Below are 17,868 nucleotides of genomic sequence, written 5' to 3' on the forward strand. Positions count from 1 at the left end.
ATGCAGAATTTGGGGGGGGGGGCATCATTAAAACAAATGCATTTCTCGATGCAGCAGGCTCTCATGAAATTTCAATCACTAACGTTCTCCTCTGAATGCGAAAGTATCTTATTGGCGACCATGTACATAGCAAGAAACTATCATCATAATAGAATTAGGGAAATCATAGCTTGCACAGAAAGATATAAGTGTTTACTTTTTTCACATGCTGTTCCAGGGTGGAATAATACAGAATTATTGTAGAGGTGGTTCAATGAACCCTCTGCCAGGCACTTAAGTGTGAGTTGCAGAGTAGCCCTGTAGATGTAGAATAGAAATTCTTACACAAATCATCCCCATTTTCCGCTCCATTCAGATGTCTGACGCTTTCTGAGCATGTTTCTGAAACATGATTTCAAACTTTACAGCTTAGTTTTTATTACACTTCGGTCCACAGTCTGGATACAGTTTACAAACATTTCAACCCTCGATTCATGTTCCCAACTTTTTACATTCTTGTTGATTTGATGTTAGTGGGTGAAGTTCCACAAACGAGCTCTTTCACAGTACTACTGTATATGTTTTTCAGTGTGGTCATTTTTCCACTCCTTCAACATACTTCACACAATTAAAACGTGCAGTCATTTGATACTCACAGGAAACCTCATGCAGAAATCTGCTCATGTGTGCCCAACTATGGAGACGGGATCATCGCTTCCGAGAACTGCAAGTAACAATGTGTAGGCCACATCTCCACTACTACGAGTTCAATGCACATGCAGGGCTTGCGAGCTTCCAGAAAAACTCAGAAATATCATTAACCCGTCATTAAAATCTGTCCACATGTGGTGAGCTATTTGGGCACTCACTCCAACCTGCCACACATGAGCTATTTACCAAACAATTTTAACCAGTATGCTTGCCGCATCTGTGGCATTCAATAAGCCACATGCCACCCCCCTCTCCACCCCCCACCTCCGATCTTGCCAAATGGTGGGCATCTCAGGAAGTTGACTAAGTATGGATTTGGCAACCCCAAGTTTTTCGAGGAGGGGACTGGTGAGCATTGCGTCCTCTGTAAACATAGGCACTGCGCATGCTTTAGTGACTTACGGTGGGGCAGTGGAATGTTGCGTGTCACAGATAACATGGATCTTGGTTTAACCACTCAGGTCGTGATAATGGTATAAACGTCTATAAGAAAAACCCTCTATCTCAAGGCGTCCTAGACACTGATGAGGCATATACTAGCAACATTCAGCTGCACTCTGGGCTAAACTGTTGAAAGGTTTGTGACATGCCAAGACATTAAGGATACAGATACCAAAAAACTCCAACAGGAATGGCTCGTATCTTGTACTCTGTGTGTAGGTACATGATAAAGGACCCCCAGGATACAGTAATGTTAATGTTTATTTAAAAAAAAAAAAAAGAATTTGGAACACCGATTGATCATAAGAATTGGTGAAGACATTAATTGTGAATGTGCAGTGGGGTGCGGATAAATGAAGGGACTTTCATTCAATTATTTGTATATGATTTTGTTTTTCAGACGGCTTCAGTCTCAGTCAGACACTCTGGCATGGAGAAGCTTTTGTTACGCTGTACTGCTCAGAGTATGATGGGCTATGAGTCTATGTGTTTACAGATAAGAGAGAACTTAATAACAGTGTTAAGCATTTTTATTAAATTGAAATAGAGCCAAGTCAAGGAAAATTCCTTCATAATTTGCATCATCTTGGGAGTCACTGGTGTTTCCTGGATCAGCTGCCTGCGTCTACAATTGAAATGGAGGAAAAGAAGTCCACAGTCATATTTTCGTAAAATTAACAGAAGGAGAAGCTTGCAGAAGACGAGAAATACAATTAATATATGTATAGAGATTGAACGACGCAAGGTAAAATGAATGCACAATAGCACAATTTTGTACATGTCGAACATTTCATAATAATGCAATTGTACTAATATTTTCTCTTCATTGAAAGTTAAAGGACAATCACCAATCAATTTCTTTCATTCCTTTTCCTTCTTTTAAATTTTTTAAATTATCTATTTTTTTATTATATTACACCTGGTGACCTAGGTGCCACGACTTAGGAACCCAGTTGTAAGTAGGGTTTGTTAACTATTGTTATCATAAGAAATTTCTATGACATTGTTATTAGCAGTAAAAACTAATTTCTGTATTTTCTATTTGCATGAATCACGACGGGGGGTAAGTATTGCAAAAAGGCAAAAACTGAGGAGAAAAATTTTGAAAGGAGTAAGAACTGGACGCAAGTCACGTAAAATTTTCCATAGTAAGCTGTTTTATTCGGCACAGCAAAGGTAGGGTGGCTACGCAATTTGCTTGCATAGTTACACTTGGTAGGGCCTCTTTTGATGTAGATAGAAATCTTGACCTTATTATTTCCGTCCTTGGATTTTATTGTCGAAAAATTTACAGAAATTTTTCAGTGTGATACACATTGTCATAAAAAATTAAGATTTGTGACACTATAGTTTGAGCATCATAATAGACATAAATAGGCTTTGACAGTACATAATTTACATTTATCAAGTGTAATAACTACTGTATGAAATTTTTAATATTTTGGGAAATTTCCGTTTTTTGCACATTCATATAACATGGCCGAAAAATATATGCCAATTGTTGATAGCCATAGCGAAAGAGCTATCAGCCAAGATGGCGTAGAATTACGAGATCTAACAATTGAAGTTCAGGCGCCAAGCATGCCTACTGCAGGAAGTTTAAGTAGACCAGAGTTGAGTGTCGCAGGAGTGACAAATGATAGCGACGCTCCACAACAGAACAACTTTGACGACACAATGTTTACAATTGGCGAGACAATGTCAAATACCTTCCAGAACGACATACCGCTCATGAATGAAACGTCGGATAGCGATCTATATATGAATCTTGACAACACGTTGCAAACACCACTTGGTCACGACACAAACATTAACTGGGGAAATTCAGCTGAAAGCAACCATGGTAGTACAACTGAAGCACTGCTATGGCAGCTACTATCTAACATAAACGCGAAATTTGATGATATGAAACACAATATAAAGACCAAGTTCAGTAATTTGATACAAGATGTGAACATGGTAAAACAGCAACAAAACATTGTTACACAAGATTTAAAGATTTAAATACAATGAAGCAAGAACAAAAACGAGTATTCAAGGATTTGCAAGACACAGTCGCACAGGAATTCGATGACCTAGCCAAATATATTCTCACTGAAATCGAGGAAAAATTGAACGATATGAAAACACAGATAAAGCATGAAGTACTTTCTGAAGTTAATAGAAACATTACGGAGGTAAAACGGAAGGTAGATTTTTTTAATGTCTATCGCGATCTAGTAGAACAAGAGATAAAATCACAGACGCAAACACAAACATTGAAGCCACACAAAACCAGTTTGTTTCGACAGTAAAAAAGGTAACCACTATCGTCAACAAAATAAATAAAGACTCTGAAGGTGTACCTCTAGCTGTAGAAGAGCTTACTTTAAGGGTAGCAACATTAGAAGTTGGCGGAAATTAAAGGTTCGCGAAATTTTCGCTCTGTAAATTATGCCAATAACGAAAATGTTCCGTGTGAAGAATGTGTAAGAGTTAGTTTAGAGAATCCTGGAATGTGCCACCGTTGTTATTTGAAAGTTAAAAATGCCAACGAAGTCGTAACTAGGTCAAAATCGAAAAGCAAAACAGTCACAGATGCAAACACGCGAGTTATTCATCCTTGTGACCAATGTGTCGATTATCGCTGCATGTTAACGGTAAAAAACAGTGACATCAACGAACTACAAAAGTTAGTCGCCGCCTTAAGAAGTCAACTGCAAGAACTGCGAGAGAAAGAAGTCATCCATGGGACATGTGAAGACCATAACCTCAAGCAACCTGCCAACTGCAACGTTAACAACGATCAGAACAACAGAGTCCACATAGGGAAAACGAGTTCAAAATCTAACCTGAACGCAAGTCTTGCACAAAACTACATTTCCCAAGCTAAGACCGCAAATATTATAACTAAAAAACGTTCACTTTGTTCAAGCAGTAAAGAACAGTCAGTGTTGCGTAGTGAAAACTGTCCAGATCGCGGTATGTCAATAAATAGCATCACCCAAAAATGCCCATCTGTTTCAAACAATAAAAAACATACAGAAACATGCATTTCGGGTACCGCTATGATAAACAACACAGAACAAAACAATATCGACCAGCTGAGACTGTGCAAAAAAGATCGACAGGTCCTTATACTCGCCGACAGTCACGGTCGTCAAATTGCAGAAAGAGTGTCTAGCCTTTTACCAAGCTATAATGTCATGGGTTTCGTGAAACCAGGAGCTTGTTTTTCGGAAGTAACAAAACCAATTGAAAACCCTTGTAAAAACTTTGGACAATCAGACTACGTGGTAATTTTTGGAGGTGCGTGTTGCAAGGGATCAAGCCAACGAAATAAAAATAGCACTTAAATGTGTACTGCAGCAGACAATCCACACGAATGTGTTAGTTATTAACCTACCATAGAGGCATGACCTACCTTCCTGGTCATGCGTGAACCAATTAGTGATTAAGATCAAAAGGATGTTTGTGGAAAATTTGAGCATGCAAATGTAATAGATGTAAGCACTCTTGAAAAATCCATGCACACCAGACACGGACTTCATCTAAATTATGCTGGTAAACAATACCTAACAGAGAAAATATATAATTTTGTAAAGCATTACACTAAAAAACTTACCAGTACGTTGGATAATTGGCTCATAACAGGCAATGAAAGCGCAAAAAACAAAGCAGAACATGTTAAAGGGGTCCAAATTGACTCACAAGGAAGGATGAAACCCAAGGAAAGAACGAATAACACAAAAATGGGCCAAAACACATTAGATAAATGGCTGGGAAGAAACACACACCAAGGGACAGGTAGACGTTTTTTAGAGTAGCTGAGGGTGCCACAGGGGAATGTGTTACAGAACAAACTTATACATACACTTTAAAAGTCGTTCACCAAAATGTACAGTCCCTACCAAACAAACCTGATGAAATAAATGTGCTTCTTAGGAATGAGTGGAAGGAGGTATCAGTTTTAAGTTTTTGTGAGCACTGGCTAGAGAAGGACCATATACAGTATTCAAACATAACCGGTTTCACTCTGGCAAACGACTTTTGCAGATCAATATCAAAGCTTGGAGGAAGCTGCATTTATGTAAAAGAAAACATAGACTATAAGATAATAGACTGTGTAAATCACTTAGGAAGCGAAAAACACTTTGAAGCCTCAGCTATTGAAATAACACCAGGAAAAACTATAGTAATGTGTGTTTACAGATCACCCAACAGCAATGTAAACATTTTCTTTAAAAAACTTGACCTTGCACTAGGGAAACTTAAAAATACTTGCAAAAACACTGACATGCACCCCTCAGAAAAGTTTAATACCGGCTACAGTGACCACAATGCACAGCTACTTGCCATATGCGGAAGTGTTGATTTGTCTAGGAATGGAAGTGTTATCTACAAGAGAAAATTCAGCATGCAAAATATTGAGCACTTCAAACATATGCTAAGTACCCACTCGTGGAATAAAATCTACAACAGTTACAACACAGATGAAAAGCTGGATAATTTCATGGAAATTTACAGACATTGTTTAGCAATTGCATTTCCAAAAAAGAAAATAATTTGTAAAGGCCCCAGCAAACCCAAAACTTGGATTACATCAGGGATCAAAGTATCAAGTAGAAGAAAAAGAGAACTTTTTGCACTATTAAAAACAGATAGCAGCCCTGAATTTGCTCACTACTTCAAAAAATACAAGTTAACTCTTGAGTCGTAAGGGAAAATGACAAACTTATTATGGAATCATCAAACAAAGCTAAGACAATGTGGAATACGGTACAGAGACTTACTGGAAAGGTGGAAACACACAAAAATATTGTATTGTCACAGGCGGGCAGCAAGATCACTGATCCAAAATTAATTGCTAACCACTTCAATTCTTACTATACCAATATTGCTCGTGAGTTAGCGAAGGAACAAATGGGAAAAACATCAAACAAAATATTACAGGAAATTTCTGGAAATAGTGTAACAAATACATCCATGTTCCTCCGACCAATAAGTAGGGAAGAACTGTTAAACAGCATAAAGTCATTAAAAAATAAATATTCAGCCGGAGTCGTCGATGTGTGCCAGACTATATTATAAAAGTATCAGCTGAACAGATACTTGCACCACTGCTAGATATATGCAATTCTTCACTATCAAGCGGTATTTTTCCACAACAGTTAAAAACTGCAAAAGTTGTACCCCTTTACAAAAAGGGCGATCGGCAGCAGATGGTCAACTATAGGTCTGTGTCACTCCTGTCAGGTTTTTCAAAAATCATTGAAAAACTAGTTCTGCTACAACTAACTGATTTCTTTAACAAAAAATATGATTTCAGGATGTCAGTAATGCTTCAGGCCTCAGTGGAGTACTGAAACAGCCACTTTTAGCCTCATAAATCGTATTTTAAATTCAGTGGATAATCACAAAAATGTTTCGGGGATTTTCCTGGATTTAACACAAGCATTTGATCTAATAGACCATGAAATTCTCCTAAGAAAGTTAAGAGTGGTATGGTGTAAGAGGCCTGCCACACGAGTGGCTGAAATCCTACCTAGAAAATCGCTCTCAGATAACACAGGTAAAACACATGGGAAAAAACGAACTCCAAGCTTATCAATCGAAACCTTCCACATTAACCATGGTGTATCACAAGGCTCAATTTTAGGTCCCTTTCTCTTCCTAATTTTCATAAACGACTTCCCCCTACACATTCAACACTCCGAACCAGTGCTATTTGCAGACGACACAAGCATATTAATTGAAGGTGAAAATGAAATGGCTCTAAGTTTAAATGCTAAAGTCACAAGTGAAAATGTCACAGAGTGGTTTATGAGGGATAAATTACTGATAAACCCTCAAAAAACAGTCGTCTTGCACTTCCATACACAACAAAATAAAAACCCATTAAAACCAAACATGTCCAAGGAAAACCAAAGAATTAACAGTGTCACTGAAACAAAATTTCTTGGCATCTACTTACAAGACAATCTTAAATGGAATCCCCACATCACTTCATTAAATTCTAAACTATCCAAAATGACTTATGCGATGAGGATTATATGGAACAACACATGTCCTGAAACAGTTAGAGCGGTGTATTATGCTTGCATACACTCCCTATTAAGATATGGCATCATATTCTGGGGAAATTCTCCTCGTAGCATAACCACATTCCAGAAACAAAAAAAGATTGTGAGGATAGTGAAAAATGTTAACAGCCAAAAATCATGCAAACCATTCTTTAAAGAACTGGGGATTCTACCCCTACCATGTATCTATATACTAGAAGTTGTAATGTAAAAAAAAGCATGCTAAAAGTGGAAATGTATTTATTCAAAATAAATCTGTACATGAACACCATACAAGGGCAAATAGTGACATACACAGACATCATTGTTATACCACACTGTGCAAGAAAGGTGTATTATCACTCAGGTTCACATTTGTTTAATAAGCTGCCAAGTAACCTAAAGGCCATAAACAAAATCCATAGCTTTAAAAAATCTGTAACATCATATCTCTTGGAAAACTGTTTTTACTCAGTAACACAGTATCTTGAAAAATAAGTTAATTTCGGTTGTAACAATATAAAAATGTAATGTAACAATATAGCAATATAAAAATGTAACAATTTGTAAATGTAATGTATACAATCAATGTAACAGTATATTAATGTAATGTCATTTTGTCCAACATCTAAGGTATGGTATATGTACCACAAAGATTCAGGACATAAATAAATAAACAGTATGTGCTAAAAAGAAGAGAGAGAAGATAAATGAAAATCTGAGTGATATCATTAGTCAAGCTGAAGCAGGTACGCTAGATAAGGGTAACACCATTGCAGGGAAATTAGTAACCGACTGTTAAGTTATACACAGATGTAGTAGAGAAGGCTATTCAGAAAAAGAAAAACTGAAATCATGAACAAGGTAAACATTAACCTACAAGCCGCGGAAAATAGGATCCGTGATCTTTTAGAAGAAAGTATTACCGGACCTCGAAATATGAATGTAAATAATACACAGGCTACAGTGAACAAACAACAACCTGTTGCATCTATTCACAAATTGTCACGAGTCTCACAGCAGGTACCAGTGACAGTTGTACATTGCAAAGTGTAAACATATTAACAACTCCAATACCTGATCAACTACCAGCCGGAATTACCAATAACTATAATAACAATATAAGTACGATCGAAAATGCCACGAGTCTATCAACTATTTTTGCAGGTGAAGGTTTGCTGAGACATCGACATTTACTACCGAAGGTAAAAGAATGAATCCCGTAGTATTTATTAGATCTTCTCGTCATGTATTTCCATGCAACTGGACGGAAGCACAGATCAGATTTGTCGTGGGATTGCACTTATACCCAATTTGAATGAGCTTTCCTCGACAAATACTGGTGTGAGGCAATGCAAGAAAGACTCAGACGCGAGGTTTTCAACCCTGCACCATTCAATGGCAAATACAGTAGTCTACGTGGATACTTTGAAAAATACCTGAACAAGCTGTACCCCATGGCCCATAGAGCAACAGAAAACCAGGCACAACAACATAATTACAGTCAGTAAAACGTGATTTAAACACACAGCAATTTTGGCACGGTACACACAACAGCAAAATTACATGCCCAGAGGTAATGAGTATGGTACTGGGAACGGAAACAACATGGGTAATTTCAACGCACGAGAGAATTACAATTCACCATCACAACATCCTATGCCGAATATGAATAGAAACAGTCAGCCGCCGCAGTGGCCGAAGCGCGGTAACAATGCCATGCCTTACGCTGTACCCCAGCCGACCTTTGGACAGCAAAATAACTGCACGGCACATAACGACAAATTGGCTAAGTACACACTCAGTGCAACTCACTGAAATTTCTCCAGGTAATGAACTAAGTCAGGCCACTCCGTCGGAAAACACCAGCTGGTCGTAGCTAAGCGCCAGGCTATTGACCTTTAGGAATGGGGGCATGGAAGACCTACAAACATGTTTCAAAGATTTGACAAACGAGGTGACATCAAGGATGATGTGTATCTGCATGAGTTAGATATAGTAGGTAAAGTCACGGAAGAACAAGTACAAGCAATCATTAAGGTAAAATGAAATGATATGTCGTGTGACGAGGGCCTCCCGTTGGGTAGACCGTTCGCCTGGTGCAAGTCTTTCGATTTGACGCCATTTCGGCAACTTGCGCGTCGATGGGGATGAAATGATGATGATTAGGACAACACAACACCCAGTCCGCCCCAGCCGGGAATCGAACCGGGGCCCTTTGGATTGACAGTCTGTCGCGCTGACCATTCAGCTACCAGGGGCGGACAATCATTAAGGTGAAAATATTTAACACTGACACACAGTTAATTTTAGATAAAGGTCCAACTACCAACGTATACAATATTCCTTTCTAGCAGTGTATTTCACATACAAATTTGATACTGAGCAAGAAGCAAACACTGAGGTTAGTTACGAAATGGTAGAGTCGAAACTAAGTGAATCACAGGTACTAAATGAGATGCAACAACAAGAACTTTCTAACTTGTTATTTAAGTATGCCAATGTTTTCAGTAAGGAGCCTGGAGTAATCAAAGACTATGAATATAAATTTGAAGTCTATCCACATGAAACATTTTGTGTAATGTCAAATCCTATTCTCTGGGAAAAACGAGAGGCAGTACGGGAAGAGATCAATCGTATGATTAAATGGGGAATTATACAATCTTCATTTTCACCCAATTGTAGTCCCAATATTACCAGTAAGCAAACCAGATGGTTCTGTAAGATTAGTTCTCGATGTTAGAGATATCAATAAGATTATAGTACTAGTATGTATAATACCAGACAACTTGGACGAACAGCTTCTAAAGTTTTATAATACAAAATATTTCAGTATACTCAATCTCAAGATGTCCTACTGGCTCCATGAAGAAAGTAAAAAATAAATGCATTTGTTTGTGGGGGCAGAATTTACGAATTCTGTGTTCTACCTTTTGGACTGAACATTAGCACAGGAATGTTTATATCTGCATTGGACAAGGTTTTAAGACCAGGACTGCTTATCAAAGTCACTGTCTATGTAGATGACCTGCTAATAGCCACACTCACTTGGTTAGAACATATCAGGTTCATTGAACAGGTGCTTCAATGATTTGCAGATTACAAAGTACTAGCCAATTTAAAAAAAAGTCTAGTTTTGGTAAGGAGCAAGTCAAATTTAGAGGACGTGTTGTGTCAGAACAAGGTATAATACCTGATCTGAAGAAGCTTGATGCCATACACAATTGCCCAGCTCCAAGGAATAAAAAACAACTAAAAGCCTTTTTAGGACTAGCTTCGTTTGTTCGTAAATTCATATCACAACAACTGATGAACAGTGATGTGTTGCTCAACTTGTTATAAAAAAATAGGTTTTGGTTATGGGATGATAAGTGTCAAGAGGACTTTAATAACATTAAGCAGGTATTGGTAAATGCAAACATTCTAAGCCACCCTGACATGTCCAAGGTTTTTTGTCTATGCACAGATGCCTCATCTCAAGGGCTGGGGGCATGTTTATTCCAGATGTGAGAGGAAGAACGTAAGGAAGTTTTGCTAGTCACTCGATATCAGAAGCAGAAAGATCTTACACAGTGTCAGAATTGGAAATTTTAGCAGTAATATAGGCATTTAAAAAGTTTGAATATTTTTTGTTGGGCAAGAATACCAAAGTTTACTGTGACCACCAGTCACTGTGATTTCTTTTAATATGTAAACTATTGCACTATAGATTAGTTAGGTGGTGTCTATATTTACAAGAATTCAATTTTGACATCATTTATATTAAAGGAAGTCAGAACGTTATTGCAGACACCTTGTCTAGGCTACCACTAGGTTTAGAGGAATTTAGAGAAGTAACAGAGCAAGATGCAGAAATCAAAATGTTATTAATGCAAGGTACAACACAACAGTTATAATGTTTTGGACGAATTAAAGTGGTGAAGTATGTGTATAAACTCCCACTTCTTTAATGATAAGACTTACTTGAGATTGTCAACCGACTTTCCTTTTTGCTTGCTGCTGCAATCTTCTTTTCTCTTCTTCTCTGAAGTATATTTGCTAGGACCAGGAATTCCTCAAGACTCTTTGTACTTATAAAATAAGCAAACATACGCAGTTTCTTTTTCTTCACTTAATGACATATATTTCAACATCAAACTTTTACAAATCTCAGTCTCCACATAAGCAAATACTATCAAGTAAGTCTCTTCGCGTTTCCAAACCATAGAAACAAAGTAGATTTAGATATAATGTAAGGTTGGCTTGATAACCATGTCCTTTTTCAATATGAATCTGAATATACATCTTGTCCTTTCCAGGTCCAAAACGAGCATTAATTAACAATATCTCAACTGTTCTTTCTTTTCCACTACAATCGTCAAAGTTATAAAACAGCACGGAATACATAAACACTCCTTGTTCTGTCACTACGGCTACCATGGCGCAACTGGCAAACACTTGTAGGTGTCGTTCGACCACCAAGTCTATAGTTGTCTCACGATAAACTTCAAACCTGCACACGAAGACAGGTGATGCATAGTAAATAGGCTCTCTTTCACTTATATTTAAAATATCGTGTGTTCGAGATGGTAGAAGGCCGAGTGGTTCTAGAATTTACGCAGAAATTCTCAAAGCACTACACAGTCTGATTATCATAAGTTTTGTAAACAGATGAAAATTATACCACAGGAAGATCACAGATGGAGTAAATTCGAGCAAAACCTTAAGCAAGATGAAGGTGGAAAGGTAAGTAAATGGTATCAGGAGTAAAACGGCATTTTGTTTCATAAGAAACATGAAAAATCTTATCAATGGTGTGAGTGTATTCCTGAAGATTATATCCACGAATTTATAACACACGCACATGAAGTATGGGGACATTATGGAGTGAGCAAATTTACTACAAAAATTGCAACACACATTATGTTGATGAATTTAAAAGACATGCACATGAAATATGAAGACATTATGGAGTAGGCCAATGTACTGAAAAAATTGCAAGATTTTGTTACTTTCCAAATTTGAGAAGGCAAGTCCTACAGGTATTAAGAAAGTGCGTAATATGTCAAAAATCAAAACAGTCCAATGTGTCAAAATATACTGAGCTACACCCAATACTCACAAAAAACCCTCTAGATATCATATCCCTGGACATAGCTGGTCCATATCCAAGAAGTAAGGGAGGAGTAAAATACGTAGTAGCAGTATACAACGTTTTCTTGAAACATATCAAAATTTATGCCATTAAAATTGCAACAGCCAAAAATATCAGAAAAATAATTGAGGGAGATTATTTGAGAAGAGTAGGTAAACCAAAGGTACTACTTACTAATAATGCTTCACATTTTGTTGGGCAGAAGTGGAAACAATTTATGAACTCCCAGGGCATAAGGCACATATCAGTAAGCTTTTTTCACCCAGAAGCATGCCCACTAACTAAGCATGCCTACTAACTAATAATGCTTCACATTTTGTTGGGCAGAAGTGGAAACAATTTATGAACTCCCAGGGTATAAGGCACATATCAGTAAGCTTTTTTCACCCAGAAGCATGCCCAGTTGAACGAATCTTTAAAGAATTTAAACAGTTTATTAGGACATACACCCCTCACAAACATACCCAATGGTTAGAATACATAACTCCTTTCATGCAAGCTGTCAATAATCTTCCACATTCTTCAACAGGTTTCATACCTAATGAATTGATGTTCCAGACAAAGCAAACGAATGAGTGGGGGTCGCCCATACCAAAGGTGCCCAATAGAGAAATGACACCAAAAGAGAAAATCAAAATAAGCCATGATTACACTAGAAAACAGGGCAGAGTATAGAAAGAAAATTTATAACAAGAAACTGAAATGTGTTACACAATTTTTTGAAGGGCAATGAGTCCTCTTACGGATGCACCCTAAATTGACAAAATTTGGCAAACTGAATAAGAATTGGTAATTACTCTATTCAGGACCATATGTAATTTCCAAAATACCATATCCTGGCACGTACAGATTAACCTAAAAACAAGAAGAGACAAGGGTCCTTACCCTCAAAAGATACAAAAGCCTCTATAGAATGACAAAAAGTGGCAACAATTTTTTTTATCGCAAGATAATTGTACATAGTGTACATAATTCTAAGTGTAATTTTTTCTTCTGGAGTGTATTTTAAGATAAAGTAATGTGTATAGGCATAAGTAATCCTCTTGATTTGTACACATAGGCATAAAAATTAACAGAAATGATAAGTAACAGACCGCTTCATGCGAAGCGAAAGTACTTGTGCAAACAAAATTTGCTTATGGCTCAGTTGTCTCACGCTCAACAATACGCGCTGATGTCAGTAGCAGGAGAGGAGACATTGAACTGTGTGCATGTGCGACAGACTGGCTGAAGACGCAGCCAAAATAGGAATGCAATATGTACTTAACCTAAATACAAAGTAAATGGAAATACTATGCAAATACATACACTGTCTACGAAACTAAAGAACCTATTGATATATGTACACACATATTTAATTAAATACTAAGCTGTATACAACATATTTACAATCGAAAGGAAGCATTATGAAAAATCTATACGAGATGTCTGAGGACTAACAATAAAATACCGTGAGTGATATCAATTTTCTTTTCAGAGTAAATGATCATAATGAGTAATAGAACAAACAAAATGTCTATGAATTTAAACAAAATATGGAAATATCTGCAGGCATTCAATGACCAAATGTATCAGTGGCCATCGAGCTACAAAATGCAATTAGTTTTAAGTTTTTTCTTTCAGAGACCAGTGCATCGTTACAGTGCAGAAGAAGAGAATTACGTCGAGAGTAGCAGATACCAAATGAAGAAACGGGCCGCACCTCGAGTAAAAAATTTAGTTAAAAGGATATTTATGATAAAGGTCATAAGGCACATGAGAAATGAAATATGCATCGTCACAGTGTGTCTATGTGACAATTATCACTACCTATTCGCTGCAGAGTATACATAAACATTTAAGCATGAGATTTCACAAAAACCAATTAATTTTTTGTCGTTGCACATGAAAGCTTGAATAATGACATTTCCAGGTATTTGAGAAAGATAAGTATACGGTGGTTAAACCATTAGATTTCACACTAAGCTACATGGGATTTGAAGTAAATAGCACTAGTACATGAGGAAACAACATGACACTTCGTCAATGATTAATCGGCACACATTATTTCAATGAAGCAAAAGTTTCTTGGCAACTAGTCCATGATTGTACGAGTAACATTTCCACATAAAGCCTTGAACTAGTAGATCAGTATTTCCTTTCTTCCCTTCCAAACAAAGGAGGCAGCGCCAAGTGTAGTTAGGCCAGCAATGCGCGATGTTTTAGTCCTATTTCCAATGTTTTTTCCTCCCTCCCCTACCTAAGAAACAGATGAGCTCCCACAAGTGATAAAAGCCTATCTATAAAAGCAAAAATGTATTATATGTTTGTATTGTGTCATAAAAATGTGATATGTAATTAATTTGTATATGTGATGTGAATGAAGATAAATAGAAGCTAACGAGTGAACTGTAGCAACAGAACCCAGTTACTGAAAATATTTATGATTTTTTAAAACTTTAGAAATTTATGTTCATAATATAACCAATGGATGGAATGTCAGCCATAGGTATAAGTTATCATGTAATGTATATTGTTGTAACTCAGTACTTGTATGAATTTCCATTAGAAACCAAACTCTATATGAAGAAATGAACTTCAAAGACAAGCAATTTATAGTGTTTTGGACGGCTATATGTGTCTTTCCACAAGAGTACGGTGAAGTGTGGTGACATGAACATGCGTGTGCAACGAAATAACTTATGACTATTGAGGCTCACAATGCTCAATACATGGACAAGTGAACTATAGTTGTTCGAGCAGGTACTCACCTCGTCAATGGATGCTGTTGGTCAGGGCTCTCTCCGCTGAAAATGTGAGTACAACGGGTAGTAATGATACCCGGGCCATAAAAATGGATATCTTCTGCCACAGCGTTGGATTTTGAAACAATAAGCACACACTCACTGCACCCAGAATGAAGACAAATGCTACAGCAATTCTTTGATACGTGGCACTCAAGTGAAAGTTTGACACTCAATGTGACATCAACACCAAAAAAAAAACAAGTGCACATATGCAACCGTAGCATATAGCATGTTGACCGTTGGCAACTAGTTCTTGCTGCCAAATCAGCCAGTGCGAAACCCGGCAGTGAGAATGGAGCAAACTGGACATTATTGTTAACACACTAAATTTAAATATGTAATGGACTCACATATTATGTATATAATAGTTTAGTAGGATAAGCTGACATATACATTCCGTTAAATAAAAAATAAAAAAAAGAAAGAAAAAAAAAAAGAAGCCGACAATAAAGGACATTGACCCCTATCGGCAAATGTAAAAACAACTGTACGTCACCATACTATGTCAACATACAGTGTGGGGGAAATTGTGTAGCTACATGATGAAGGACCCACAGAATACAGTAAAGTTAATTTTTATTTTAAAAAATTTGAAACACCGATTGATCATAAGCATTGGCAAAGATGTTAATTGTGAATGCACAGTGGGGCGCAGACAAATGAAGCACTTTCATTCAATTATTTGTATATGATTTTGTTTTTTAGAAAGTCTCAGTCAGACGCTCTGGTATGTAGAAGTTTTTGTTCTGCTGTACTGCTTGGAGTATGATGGGCTATGAGTCTTTTGTATCATATGTGTTTCTGAATAAGAGAGGACTTAATAACAGTGTTAAGCATTTTTATTCAAGTGAAATAGGGCCAAGTCAAGGAAAATTCCTTCATAATTTGCATCATCTTGGGAGTCACTGGTGTTTCCTGGAGTCAGCTGCCTGCATCTACAATTGAAATGGAGGAAAAGAAGTCCACAGTCATATTTTCATAAAACTAATAGAAGGAGAAGCTTTCAGAAGACGAGAAATATAATTAATATACGTATGGGACTGGACACAGATAAAGAAATGACGCAAAGTAAAGTGAATGAACAATAGCACAATTTTGTACACGCAGAACATTTATAATAATGCAATTGTACTAATATTCTCTTTAGTGACATATGGTGCGGCAGTGGAATGTTGCATGTCACAGGGAACAGCGATATTGGCTTCACCACCCAGGTCCTGAGAATGGTATAAACGTTTATAAGAAAAACCCTCCATCTTAGCCGGCCGCGGTGGTCTCGCGGTTCTAGGCGCGCAGTCCGGAACCGTACGACTGCTACGGTCGCAGGTTCGAATCCTGCCTCGGGCATGGATGTGTGTGATGTCCTTAGGTTAGTTAGGTTTAAGTAGTTCTAAGTTCTAGGGGACTGATGACCACAGCAGTTGAGTCCCATAGTGCTCAGAGCCATTTGAACCATTTGAACCTCCATCTTATGGCATCCTAGACACTGACGAGACATATGCTAGCAACAGTCAGTGGCACACTGGGCTATATTGTTGAAAGGTTTGTGACATGCCACGACATTAAGGATATAGATGCCAAAGAACTAGAACAGGAATGGCTTGTATCTTGTACTCTGACACTTAAGGCCACATAGTCACCCAGTTTTACAAAGTTGTTTGCCTCGAAGCAGCCTACACAGAAGACTAGTGTTGGTACCCAGACTCTGACAGCTGGGCAGGGCACATCAACCTACACCTGTAAATGCAAGTGCAAGCCTGCAATGCCAGTCCAATAACCAAGCCGTCCTACAACTGAAGTACAGATGGCTATGGAATCTAATGCCAAAAAGGAAAACAGATCCTCATGGCAGATGTCCTTCACTGCTACGTCTCCACCATGGAGGAACGGTAGGGGGACAAGACAGAAAAAAAACCTCACAATTAAGATGGGTTCCATACTTCAATGGAACTTGTATGGGTTCACGACACATGTGGAAGAACTATGTCTATTAACTCACGGTAGACAAATGCATATAAGCCTTCAGGAAATCCACTGTAAATTGTCTGATGCCCCTTCAGAAAAAAAGATGACCTTAGTGGAGAGAGACAAAAGGAGGAGCGTCTATTTTTGTAAACAAAACCTACCACTCCTCTCTTCTCTCCCTCATAACGAGCTTACAAACAGTCATTGTAGCTCGACTATATTTGGTCAAAAAAGTATGCCAGAGCAGAAGTGAGTTGCAACAGAGCCAGCTGCTGGCAGGCAAGAATGTTTGTTATACACTGTGAAACAAAACACAACCAACAGGTGTTGTGACACCGAGCCAGCTGGGTGCAGTATAGCAACAGCCGACACTGCAATATGCCAGTGGAAGGATGGTAGCCTTGGCACCACGGAACTGTTTAGAGTATGTGGCTTAAGCCCTAAATGAACGTAGTCTGGAGGGTATGAGTACTCATCAGTCATTTGTGTACTAAAATACTCTCATCTCAGTATCACAGCCTATAACATGAGCCTGTGACACTCGGAGCAACATCCCGGAATGCAGTACAGGATCCACTTTCCAACCACGGGACAGGGTAGCCTGCCCTGAGTCACAAAACCAGCCACAGCCGGAGCAGAGAGCCGCCCGTTCACTGGAGGATGGTCATGGCTGCCTCCCCAGTATCGTCAGTCACTCTTTGTGCTGTCATCATGGTCTCAGCCGGAGATGTTATTGACAGCAGCATTCAAGTGATGCAAGGCTTGGCCCCACTCTTTGCACTGTCAACAACACCGGACATCTATTGTTTCA

This window comes from Schistocerca nitens, chromosome 4 (genome assembly GCF_023898315.1).
Source record: "Schistocerca nitens isolate TAMUIC-IGC-003100 chromosome 4, iqSchNite1.1, whole genome shotgun sequence".
NCBI classification, from domain to species: domain Eukaryota; kingdom Metazoa; phylum Arthropoda; class Insecta; order Orthoptera; family Acrididae; genus Schistocerca; species Schistocerca nitens.